This window comes from Syngnathus scovelli, chromosome 12, assembly GCF_024217435.2.
Source record: "Syngnathus scovelli strain Florida chromosome 12, RoL_Ssco_1.2, whole genome shotgun sequence".
In the NCBI taxonomy this organism is placed as follows: domain Eukaryota; kingdom Metazoa; phylum Chordata; class Actinopteri; order Syngnathiformes; family Syngnathidae; genus Syngnathus; species Syngnathus scovelli.
The window spans coordinates 12826177-12839956 of NC_090858.1; the positions used below are offsets into that span (position 1 = coordinate 12826177).

At 42.6% G+C, this 13780-nt stretch overlaps 1 long non-coding RNA gene across 4 annotated transcripts in view; it reads left to right on the plus strand.

The window, feature by feature from the left end:
- Positions 1-13780, plus strand: part of LOC125978125 (uncharacterized) — a 97544-nt gene that overhangs the window by 21453 nt on the left and 62311 nt on the right. For all 4 annotated transcript variants that reach the window (XR_011087814.1, XR_011087813.1, XR_011087815.1 and 1 more), the window contains exon 2: positions 4987-6207. This is a non-coding gene — a long non-coding RNA (uncharacterized lncRNA). The remainder of the gene's footprint in view (positions 1-4986; positions 6208-13780) is intronic.

Genomic DNA, 13780 nt, shown 5'->3' on the forward strand with positions numbered 1-13780 from the left:
CGTTCTGATCATGTAATCTGCTAAGGACTGTTCTTCATCTGCCTTTTGTAACTCTTGTAGTCAATTTTATTGCCCTTTTTGAAATGGGCAGATAGGAGTGTTTGCAGGAAGAGTTTTAGCTCTTCCTAATGATTCCTCCGAACCAAAGTCCATTTATGACAGGGGCTATTCCATTTATTGCCTCCTGTTTTAAAGGAGACTCTCCGGTCTTGGTCGGATTTGGGCTAGGGGAATGGATGTTAAATCCTGTAGCAAATGGTTCCTTTGATCAGTCAAACAAATGTTGATTAGCCAGGGAAGCGCATAAGCGCGTGCCCTTTCAAACACATACACCACTTCCTCATAGCTTCTTTAGTCATTTTTCAATAATCTTCCAATTGTTTACAGCAAAACTTTGAAAAGCTTGAGAAAATTTGAATTTAATGGTATGACGCCACATGTATTAGAGAATCCATATGTCATAAAGTGTTGTATTTTTACTATCTTTCACTATCTGTCCTACTCCCTCCCTCCTTCTGAGGCTTGGCAACGCCCATGCCTCACACCTTGACAAATTTTTTGGGAGAATGTGTTCTTTCCTACATATGATTCTATCATCATTTAATTTGACTTTCTTTCCAAAACGCTTCTCAATTTCCCAGTTCACACATCTTCTGCATGTGTTACTGGTTCTCCAGTTTTTTCTCTAGTTAATTGTCAATCCAAAAGCAACATTTTTTTTCCTCTTAGCATTCAACTTACTCAAAATCACACTTTCTTCAAAGTCGCTCTACTAATTTTCCATAGTAGTCTCCAACAACTTCAACCATTAAACCTGTATTTTCTTTTCATTCAGGTAATCATTCATCAATGCTCATTTGCATCTCACACACAGTCTCCAAAAAGGAGTCTTTCTATCACATTGGTCCCAATTCATCCAAGCTCACCACACAACATACATATACCATTGTCAACTCAACGTTCCTGATAGAACAATCCACCAATCCCACAAAAATTCAACACAAAAAACTGCTGACAAATTGTTCAGAATCTTTCTTTGTTTTTAAATTCAAAGAACTCAATTGCTCAGATTTAGCTCGCATATAGAAGTTTGTATAATCTTATAACACAACCAATCAATTATTCCTATTAAATGTAGCATTACAATGTCTTAAATTCACAATTTTGCTTCTTCCAATTCCTGAAAGCATGTTTTGTCGGTTTTTTTCTTTCCGAATTTCTCATGAGGGCTTGACACTTAACATGCACTAGTGTAGATCAGTTTTTGCTCGCAGTTTTTCTCTCTTTTTCTCATATTTTTATCTTTCCAAATTGTTTCTGTTCTGCGGTGCAAATTGGATAGACCACAGTCTAGCAAATTTCTTTATACTAAAACTTTAGCCAATGTTCATCAGTTTAACATATACGCACACACATGCACAGCTCTCGCGCGCGAAAGGTAGTTCCCAGCACCAATGATTCGTCACAGGCTGGCCATTTCCTGTGGTCGATCATGAGCTGGTCCCTCCCACACACACAAGGACAGCACATTCTAATTTTTTATTTATCTTTTAGAAGCAAGTTGTATTTATTTACCACTTGATTTGCAAATTTTAACTTTAGTGTACAGACACAATTTGATCTCTGGTCATTTGTCATTGGGCATACAAACAGCATTGTCATACTTCTTGTACGGACAGGAGCTCTAATAATTTTATTACTGTTTTACAAGCCTCGGTATCACACAAAAACTCTACTTCACTTCCTCCAATTTTTAAGGTAACATATGGTTTTTCTTTTAATGCATTCAAAATGTCCCATGCTGCATGGGTATCCACTATCTCTTCCTCTGTGGGAGCACAGGAGATCAAAGGGGGGGGATCTAGTCATGCTGAAAATTTGGCTTTTCCTCTGCCCCTTCCTCCACCCTTTGATTGGTATTGTTTTGCAAAACGACACTCTCGTGCAAAGTGTCCTCGTCTCCCACAGTTCCAACAGTTGTCTGAATCTGATGGGGGTTTTGATTTGAATGGTGGCTTGCGACCTTGTTGGTATCTAACTCTTCCTATGCCCCTTTGGGACCCTTGGAAGAAGACTGTTGTATCTTCACTTAGGTCATCATCATCATCATCATCATTGTCTAGATGAAATACATTAGAACTTTTGCCTTTTTTGATCACTTTCTGAGCATGTCTGGCCCATTGCAAAATTGTTGTCACACTTGCAATATCCACTTCTTTCAACCACATCCTAGCACAATTCAACTCTCTCTCTTTTTCTTTCTTTTCCAGTCCTACCATCCTAACTACACTGTCCTCCAAAACTTCAACCACTATCTTCCACACTTCAACTTTCAACTTCCCTTCTACACCATACTTTTTCTTCCACTTACATACAATTAAGAAATCTTCTTGCCATGTACTTCTCATCTCCGTCAAGAGCTAGAGATTTACTGTTTTTATTTCCCATCTTAATTGTAGTAGTTTTTTAGCTTTTCCAAATTTTTTATTTATTTTTTGTCTAAAAAAAAAAATATATATATATATTTTCTTTTTTCTTTGAGGATCCTCAATGCAGGTTTAAATTGACCTTTCAACAAATTACTAGCCTGTGTTATTGCCGTGGATCAATGCTAGAACTGCTTTTTAGTCAATTTATCCTACCAGTCACACTCTCAACCACACAAACTCAAGCGCTTTTTATTTTTAGGCCTATTCAGGATGGGTATAAAACCCTTCCAAACAGCTTAGAAAAACGGACAAAAAAAAGAATCTACGCCCTTCTTCAATTAGGAAAAAGAAGCTCTGTTTTTTCTTAGCCCGTTCCTTCTACTGGGACTAAAATCCCAACAGTTTCATGGCTTGGAAAAACCAAAGCCGTATTCTCATGGCCCGGACAAACCAAAGCCGTATTCTCATAGCTCGGACAAACCAAAGCTGTATCTCATCTCATGGTCCAGACAAACCAAAGCCGTATTCTCATAGCTCGGACAAACCAAAGCCGTATCTCATAGCTCCGACAAACCAAAGCCGTATCTTTAGCGCTTTAACTTACTTGTCCCCTGGTTCGTTGCTCCGCCGGATCCCGTCAATCCACCTCTGTCAGACGAAGGCAGACCTAAGATGCTGGCCCAGCGAAGAATTCTCTTACCAGGACTTTCTTTTCCAGGTCCTCCTAATGGACGCTGGCTTGTCGACAATGCAGCACGTCCTCCTTCGCCGGTCAGATGGTGGGTATGAGGATCCCAGGTTTCGGCACCAAAATGTTAGAGTTGTGCACACTCCAACTTATTTTGCAAGAACCAAACAGGAGACAAGTCCTTTTAAGCACCTGCAGGTGGAGAGTCCATTCGTCGCTGTGTGTACAGCGATGATCGAATAAAGTCTGACTCAGGCTTCCTGCAGGAGCATTTTTATTGAGAGAAACAGAGCGGAGGTGAGAGTGGGGGTCAGAGTAGACAGGATGGGGCCGAAGCCCCTGGCCTGCTGATCAAAGCACAGCAGGGGGTCTTTCACGATGTTGTGTGAACAAAACAACTTTGATTGCTCCCTCTGCAGCTAGTCAATCAGTTCAAAAGATCTTAGCACTTTGTTCTACTACTTTTGTTAAGACAAGGCAAGCGAGTTTAAATATTACAGGTTACATTCCAACATAAGCATAGGATCAAAACTAATCTATCAACCCTAACAGCTGCCCCCGTGTCCCGACCCCGGATAAGCGGAAGAAGATGGATGGATGGATGGATGGATGGATGGATGGATGGATGGATGGATGGATGGATGGATGGATGGATGGATGGTAGGGTTTAAAACGCTTTAACATTCATGCGCAACCATGACTCACTTTGGTTTCACTATGCATGAGGTTCCTATAATGCGGTAATTCTGAAGGTGGACACTTTGCATTGCTTTGCAAGGTAAACCATACTTCTAATTAATTTACAACACACCATGCCCTCTAGCGGCCGACAAGAAACACTACGTGTTGGAAATTTCAACTATGGTGTTTACATTTCTAAATAATGTATATATCTATATACCATTTCTATTTTGCATATTTTCTTTTTTTTTGTGGCTGGTTCTGGAATGCATCTCCTGCGAAAAATGAGGGATCACTGTATATGTATATATATTTTTTGCATTTTTTGCATGTAACTGAAATTGATTGTGGGTTTTCAAACTGACTGAACATTGAAATATTAAAACTGTTGACACACTGTACCCTTAAAATAAATGGTATGTTACAGCCCCTATAACAGAAATTTGAATGTGATTGTTGATCAAAACCTGGCTTTTGAACAGGTTTGTCAACTATACAGATCCTCAAAAAAAAATCCTCAGTACCAACATGCAAGTATAAATGAAAATTGTGTGTATGTACAGTAATCCCTTGTTTATCACGGATAATTGGTTCCAAGACTACCCGCGATATGTGAAAATACTCAAAGTAGTGTCACCCTCTTATTTTTGACATACATACATTTTTTTGTGTATCGATAAATGTAGATTAGACCATATAAGTGCATATGTTATCATTAGAACATTAAATAATAGTTTCACACATGTAAATACTGTATTAATAAGTAGTATAAAAACATACAGAAAATAATGTATAAATACTATAAATATAAATAAGTGTGTGTGTGTGGTGTGTGTGTGTGTGTGTGTGCGTGTGTGTTTGTGCGTGTGTGTTTGTATAACATATGTAGACGGAGCTAAAGTATAGATAATGTAAATGTTTTTAGAATTTTTTTATTTTTATAACAACAATTTTATAACAAGGTACAAGTGTACATACTGTAAATATGTTTTTAGAACTCTTATTATAACAACTTTTTTATAACAAGGTACAATTTTGGATTTTTTTTATTTTGGAAAAAATCCGCGATGTACTGAAACCGCGATAACTGAACCGCGATATAGCGAGTATTTGTGTGTGCATGTACTCGTGCACATGCTTGTCTGTTAATGTGTCTGGACGTGTGTGTTTTTGTTTGTTTATTTGCAGGGCAAATGAAGAAGAAAGCAAGAAAAACAAAGACATACTGACACAACGACCACAAAAACTGGCAGTCTGAATAGAGGGATGTCGTCAATTTGTCACGAAATGCGGAAAACTGAGCAGCTTTCACAAATAACACAAGGAGGCAAAGATGAACTTGAATTCCTTAGAATAATTGTAAGTAAACAACAAAGAGAAATTGAAAGACTGAAAGATGAAAAACATGACCTGAACATCCTTGTAAGAACTTTGAAACTACAAATGAAACATTTTACTCTGAAAGTTGAGATGAGTAAAAAATTAGCCATGAAAGAACAAATGCTTCTTCATGAAACATTGACCATCATTAACAGAGAGAGTCATATTCTGGGGAGACAACATACTGAGATTAAAATTAAGCAACACAATTTAAAATTGATACATTTTTCAAAATTAGAAGAACACAAGCAAAGTCTCAATGAACTTACCAGCCAAATAAGGCAGTGGTCGACAAGTGACTGCAGTCTGATAACTAATAACTGGAAAACAATCACTGGTGCAAAACAGGCTAAGCAGTACATGCAGGAAAGCATGGTATGTCTAAACCAAACAATAACAAGAAATGGTAAAGAAGTTTCACAACTTGAAAATGAAATAAAGCACATCATTAACACAATGACTGTCATTGTAAAGCATTCTGAGAACATTTTGACTCAAATAAAAACACGTACTAAAAAAAAGAAAGACAAAGAATTTTTTGAAAAAACAAGTATGTTTTTTGAATCCTTTGTGCCAGGAAACAGTGAACGACAACTGGAGGATATATTAAAACATACAGTAAACACACAAACGCATACGGAAGAAGAGGACATATGGAAGAGGTTGATCTACATAAGAAAACAACAAAAAACAAACAACATAAATACAGTCAATGCTAATAAACACAGGATATATCTTGAAGAAAAAAAAGCAAGAAAACTGATGAACTTGGTGAGAAAACAAATCACTAAGGAATTCACAAAAAGAAAAGTCAAAAGCATCAAATGTCAAGCTAAAAAAATGATCAAACTTGATCACAAACTTGAACAAACCATGAAAGAGAAGGATGAATTAGAAATCCTCAAGATGAAGCTGCAAAAACAAAGAGAAAAAGAAGAGAATTCGATGGAATGTAAACACTGTTGTCCAGGTGCACAACAGGCTCAAAAGCACATCAATGAGACGACAAGAACCAAGTCAGATCAGAGGGTAAGTGTGTCTTTTTGTCTAAAGCATAACCAACCATTGCCCAACCATTACTGCAGACCAGTACCGGGCCGCAGGCCATTTTGTACTGGACAGCACAAAGACACTGAACAGAAGTTTTTCTTTTAGCAGATGTAGATTGAGAAACTTTGCTGCTATTGAGAAACTTTGTGCCTTGCGTGGCATCCGAGTCTCAAACTCTGAAACTAGGAAAATTATGCTTGCTGTGACATAACATTGCAGTTAGCCACTCATCACTAGTTTCAGCAAGTCTGATTGCCTTGAGTCTTAAAAGAGTCATACAAGCGGCAAGGACCGGACCAGGTTAGTGGCCACTACAATGGTAGGGTAGTATCCATTATTGTATCGGCAATCTAGTTGGTACAAGTAAGCAAAATCCAAGTAAGACACCCCAGCAAACCATCCAATTACAAATATTTCAACAACACATTTGTCTATTGAAGTGGTTTTATTTATTTTTTGCCTTGCTCATATGGTCTGGTTTATTCGTGAACAAATCCAACAGCGTGAACAAATCCAACAGCGTATGAATTGAGTTTGTAAATCACCATTGGGTTATTTATTATTTGTGTTGTGGCAGAAGCACACCCGGACTGACCATAGGGAGAACCGGGAGTATTCCCGAAGCACCGGCCTAGGATTGGCCTGCTGGCCTGCGTCCCTCTGTTTTTTTTTCTTCTTTTCTTTTTTAAGTCTGCCGGTGCGGTGGCGAGCCTATCAGAGAGACAGGCCAAGCCACTTAGGCCACTCAGGCCAGGAGCATGTGAGAAGGGAAAGATGATTGGTTTATATCAATTAACACCCACCCCCACAGTCCGTATCAACCACACAGAACGCATGTGGAGGAAGGGCTGTGTTACGTACTATGTCAGGTGCCGGCTGCTGTGGTGTGTATGGCTAGCGAGCGGTGCAAGTGAGGATAATGGACTTCAAACGTGGTAAAAATAAGAGGAAAGGCAGTGCAGAGAGGGAGAGGGACAAAAAAAGAAAGGCGCTTCCCCCCCCCCCCCCCCCCTTACGGAGGAAGAAATATCGAACGGACGGAAGTACGACTCAAGCGTCCCATTCAGCAGAAATGTCATTTGAAACCTGTTGGAATTCTAAAAAGACTGAAGATTGGACAAGGGATCGGTACATTATTGCGGGAGAGCACAAAAGACCAACAGAAAAGGAATGATGTGTCACACAAAACAAAATCCGACCACGAGGTAGTTAAAGTTTTCATTGACAATATTTTATTTATTTATTTATTTTGGTGTTGCACACAGTGGTCCACAGTGTGCACAGGGAGATTGTGTGTTTGCACAGACACTTGAAAAATTAGAGGGACCACTGCCTACCATGTCATTGGTCTAGCATGCAGGTTCTTGCTAACATTGTCTGTAACACAAGTGGCCTGTGAAAGGACCTTCTCCACACTAAAATTTGTGAACAGACTTCAAACCTCGATGAGCCAGGACCGCCTCGAGGCTTTTCTGTTGATGTCAACAGAGAAGGAAATATTAATGAAACTTGACAGCCACTTGACAGCCACCTTACCATTGATAAGGTGGCAGAATCCAGTGCGTTGATGGGTCGCATCCTGACCTTCTAAGGCAGTGGTCCCCAACCTTTTTTTGGGCCACGGACCAGTCACGTGTCAGAAATATTTTCGCGGACCGGCCTTTATATGAATAAATAATACATTATATAAATAAATAATACATTTACAATAAATATATAAATACGCTGAAATAAAATGATACGACTGGCATAAAAACAAGTATAAACGACATAAAAATAAAACTCATCATTACGTTGAATTAGTGGGAGCACTGAGCTTGTTTCTCAGAAATGAGCCGGTCCCATCTAGGCGTAATCGGAGACAATGACACCCGAAGTGGTTAAGGTTTGTCTTTTAATGCAGGATGCTTGGTCTCCATGTGCCAAAGCAGTTTTGAAGGCTTCATTGCCTCGTTAGCTAGCCTGTCGGCACATATTATGCAGAGTGGGCTTGGCGCGTCAGAGTCCCCTGTGGCGATAAATCCATATTTTAAATAGGACTCCAGAAAGTTTCTTTTAAATGCAGTTTTCCTTTTCTTAGAAGTCGTAGCCTCTTCTTCTTCCGTCTCCTCATTGTTTTTTTTTCCCTTTCCGAAGAAGCTTTCCAAACATCTCTGTTTATTGCTCAATTTAGCTTGCTTCGCTGAGGTGACATGTCACGTGACCGAGACGAGCGTCTTTACCTGAACCGACGGATGTAATTGGGAGAGAATTGCCAATTTATTTATATTTTTAAAAATACAGTCAAACCTCGATTTTCGAACGTCCTGGTTCTCGAACAAATCGGAATTCCAACGAAAAATATGAGATTTTTTTGCTTCGGTTGTCGAACAAAATTCGGAGGTCGAACCTCGCGAGATGAGCCGAAAGGACCCGAGAAAACCCGACTGCACGGCCCGGATGCTCCGTTCGTTATTGTATTTTCGTTACTTTGAGGATTGTATTAACCCCGAATCATGCCTCCAAAGAAAGCAAGTGAGAGCAGTAAAGCCATCCTAAAACACAAAGACGCTCTTAAAGCAATGCGACAGTGAGCGCCCGGCGCGCTGCGGTTGCGCGATCGGACCAAATTAAGATCCCTGCGCACTGAGGTCCACTTAAATTTTGGAAAGTACATCAGGACTTTAAAAATATTTTCTAAATTTCAGCGACGGCTCTGTCACAATAATGTGACCAGCGTGGTCCAGTTGCGCGGTCGGCGGCGCGCTACGGTTGCACGTTCGGCAGTGCGCTACAGTTGTGCGATCGGATAAAAATGCACAAATGGAAAAACGCTAAAAGAGGCGGGGTTTTTTTTTTTGTCTTGGAACGGATATTTTTTTTTCCATTATTTGTAATGGGTAAAATAGATTCGAAATTCGACCGATTCACTTCTCGAACCACCTTCTGGAACGGATTGTGGTCGAAAACCGAGGTTTGACTGTAAATTCTTACTAATTTTTGCTAGCTTTGCGGGCTCGACTGGGGAAACATGTCATGTGACCGGGACGAGCGTCTTGACCTGAATTAATTGATCGTCGATCTGTGCGGGTTGGCGGCCAAGTGACCCACGGACCAGTACTGGTCAGCGGCCCGGTGTTTGGGGACCACTGTTCTAAGGCAGCATTTACAAACTGTGGGTTTTAGACTTAATTACAAGTGAGTCAGCAGGGGGCTAGGTCCTATTTTTCCAGCACTTAATTTTTGTAATGTGTAAAGAAGTTGAAGTTGTTGTTTCAGTCTAAAAAAGAAATAGAGACTGTCTTTATGACCTGTCTACGGTATTATTTTATTTGATCATTATTTGGTTTGAAAAATGAAAACAGAAATATTGACTTGTACTTGCCATATTGTTTATACACCTTTTTTTTTTTACACGATAATGACAGTCATCATCTTAGCTTGTCACGCCAAACAACCAACCATTCTAGGGTGTTCTGATTCACATTGAGCAAGTCAGCATTGTTCAGGCTGCATGATAAGGGGCACACTCGGAAGATATGCTCGATGGTCTGGGTGCCTTCTCCACACTCACATGACTGATCCGTCCCCAGACCCCATCTGACCATATTATCACCTGTCCTACATACTCCTGATCTTGCCCTATTAAGAGCACACCAGCTGCATCTCGGGAGACGTCCCCCATCAGCAATTTCTTCGGTAGGGTCTTGAACAGCACTGTTGGGAGTATTCCTTTTTAAAGATTCCTTCCATTGGTCCACTCTATACTTTTGTCCTGATGTATGGGGTGGAAGTTCCTCATCAGTAACAAAACTCTTTCTTGATTTCCGTCTCCACAGAACTGTCTCATTGGGATGCAATGGTGTTGGTGTCTTGGGTCCGAGGTTTGCTTCTGCTTTTCTATTTTAGCTGTTGTCTGCCGCCTGATGTTTGGAGGGGCAATACCAGCAAGCTTATATAGGGTATTCATTGGAGTCAGCCATAGTGTTCCTGTAAGCTTTGTTAAGTAATAGTCAAAGTCAGCTTTATTGTCAATTTCTCCACATGCCAAAGACACACAAAGAAACCGAAATTTCGTTCCCCCCATCCCACGGTGACAAGACATGGCCCACAACCTACAATCAAGTAAACAAGTAAACAAGCAAACAACAGCGTGCTGAATAAATAATGAATAAATAACACAACAAATAAATAAATAAGAGGAGCAAAAAGGAGCAAGTGAGCGTACAGCAGACATTCCAGAAAATAGCGCAACAGTGCCGCACGCTACGCAGAAGGGGGTAGCGAGTTCAGGGTCCTAACAGCCTGGAGAAAGAAGCTGTTGGCGAGTCTGGTGGTGCGGGAGCGCAGGCTCCTGTACCTCGTCCCAGAGGGCAGAAGGTCAAACAAAGAGTGAGCCGGGTGACTCACATCTCTCGCAATTGAGGTTGCCTTGCGGGCGAGATGGGAGGTGTAAATGTCCTTCAGGGTGGGGAGCGAAGCACCAATAATCTTACCAGCCGTATTCACTATGCGCTGCAAGTTCTGTTCAGTGCAGTTACCACCCCAGACAGCGATGCAACTGGTGAGGACGCTCTCAATGGTGCCACGGTAGAATGTAGACAGGACTGCCTGAGGAGCACATGCAGGAAGTACAGGCGGCGCTGAGCTTTCTTTGCCAGTGACGAGGTGTTTGCGGACCAGGAGAGGTCCTCACTGATGTGCACCCCCAGGAACTTGGTGCAGGTCACCCTCTCCACCACAGCACCGTCGATGATCAGCGGCAGGTGTTTTGTGTGACCCTTCCGGAAGTCAACAACAATTTCCTTGGTCTTGTTTACGTTCAGCAGGAGGTTGTTGTCCCTGCACCACGTGGTCAGAAGGTCAACTTCCGACCTGTACTGAGTCTCGTCGCCCTTCATGATGAGACCCACCAGAGTTGTGTCGTCAGCAAACTTCACTATGCGGTTGTCGCTGTAGGTCGCAGTGCAGTCATGCGTCAGCAGGGTGAAGAGCAATGGATAGGTCTATTTTCTTTGCATGTGATGATCTAATCCACACAATTGCACTGTACTCTGCTGGTGCATAGCACAAGGCTAGGGCAGATGTTCTAAGCCAGGTATGGGCAAACTACGGCCCGCGGGCCACATCCGGCCCACGGGACCGTTTAATCCGGCCCGCCAACTCTAAATAAATTGTATTATTAAAAAAAAAAAAAAATCTGTCATTTTGCCTGCAATGACTGTGTTTCCCCAGTAGATGGGGAACCACTCGCCTGCGCATTTATTACCGGAAGCCGTGTCAGAAAGCTCAGTGCACACCTCTGTTACCAGGTGTTTGTGAGTTAAAACTCTGCTCTCATTTTCAGATACCCCTCACCGTGTTGCCGTTTTGATTACTTTATTTGGATGTATGCTTTCACCGATTCTTCAAGATGATATATTTGGTCAGAATGTTTGCCGTTTGATGTGATCTCATAAGATAAACATCTTTCATTAATCTGACCTGCAGGCACTGAAGTGATGGAGACTGTTATTCATAATAACAGTGTCGTATTTTATGAGAATCACTGATAGCAGTTTTTTAGGGATTTTTTTTTTAATGCTGTTAATAAATGCATTTGTTTTCAAAAAACTTTTTTTGAATATCCATGCTTTACTACCTACTAAAGGCCAAAACCTTTTATGCAATGACCTTTACAGGTCGTTTATATTACCGTATTTGCCGGTGTATAGGTCGACTCGGTGTATAAGTCGACCCCCTAAAATTCGACGGAAATTTACGATTTTATGATATATCCTTTGTATAAGTCGAGCTCAATTGTTGCATTATATTAAACTTCAAAATTCAATATGCGAAATTTATTGACGAAATGTGTTCAAATTCCGGGAGGCCGTGTGCATGCGGCTGTTTATAAGCACCGCGGAGGAGATCGCAGAGCCTCATTCGACTTCCAGCGGCCGGCGAGCTCGCGCACGCCGCCCGGCACCAACGGGAGGCCGGAAATAGCTCCAAGCCGAGCGGATCGGCACTTTATAACCACCGCGGAGGAGATCGCGGAGCCTCATTCGACTTCCAGCGGCCGGCGAGCTCGTGCACCCGCCCGGCACATCCGGGAGGCCGTGCGCACGCGCCAAGTGGCCGAAAATAGCCCCCCCCCGAGCGGATTGGCTGTTTATAAGCACCGCGGAGGAGATCGCGGAGCCTCATTCGACTTCCAGCGGCCGGCGAGCTCGCGCACCCGCCCGGCACATCCGAGAGGCCGTGCGCACGCGCCAAGTGGCCGAAAATAGCCCCCGCCGAGCGGATCGGCTGTTTATAAGCACCGCGGAGGAGATCGCGGAGCCTCATTCGACTTCCAGCGGCCGGCGAGCTCGCGCACCCGCCCGGCATATCCGGGAGGCCGTGCGCACGCGCCAAGTGGCCGAAAATATCCCCCGCCGAGCGGATCGGCTGTTTATAAGCACCGCGGAGGAGATCGCGGAGCCTCATTCGACTTCCAGCGGCCGGCGAGCTCGCGCACCCGCCCGGCACATCCGGGAGGCCGTGCGCACGCGCCAAGTGGCCGAAAATAGCCCCCGCCGAGCGGATCGGCTGTTTATAAGCACCGCGGAGGAGATCGCGGAGCCTCATTCGACTTCCAGCGGGCCGCGCACTTGCGCACGCCGCCCGGTTCAAATTTTCTAAGTGCAACGCACAATGAGATGCATGCGAAACGGCCTTGGTTACCATCACATTTGAAGCGATGAATACGAAGTTAAATTTTATGACTCGGTGTATAAGTCGAGGTCGATTTTTTTCGGTCGATTTTGGATCGAAAAAGGTTGACCAATACACCGGCAAATACGGTACTTCACACAAACACTACATCCATCTGCTCCTGGTTCGGCCCCCCGATCAAAATTTAGAACCCATTTCGGCCCGCAAGTCAAAAAGTTTGCCCACCCCTGTTCTAAGCGCTTGAGCGTTGGCTCGCCATTTGGTCCCTGCTAGTTTTTTGAGTAAGGAGTTGCGGGAGCCAACGTTCCCCTTCAGTTTTCGCATGTGGGTGGCAAATGATAATGATCTGTGCAGTGTGACCCCTAGATAAACTGGGAACTGACGATGTTCTAGTTCCCCGCCACACCAAAGGATCTCGAGCTTGCAATTGGCCTCTCTATTCCTCAGATGAAAATCACACACTTGGATTTAGAGACCATTTGTCATAGTAATTTTTCATCTCCTCAAGGGCTGCTATTAATTGTGTCTCAACCTCTTGGAAGGTACGAGCTTGTTTGTCCAGACATAGGTCGTCCGCATAAATGAATCTGCACATATTTGCTGGAGAAGGTTGGTAATTGGTGTACTATATGATGAATAGCAGGGGTGCCAGGACTGAACCCTGTAGTAGGCCATTCTTCTGCATCCGCCATCTGCTTTTGACGCCATTCATCACAACATAGAATTTGCAGTTTTCTATGAGAATTCTAATTACTTCTACTATAGTCCTATTTTTCAGCATTTTGGACACTTTCAGAAGTATACCTCTGTGATTGACGGTATCATATGCTGCTGTTAGGTCTACAAACACTGCCCCAATGACTTGTTGCTGTTC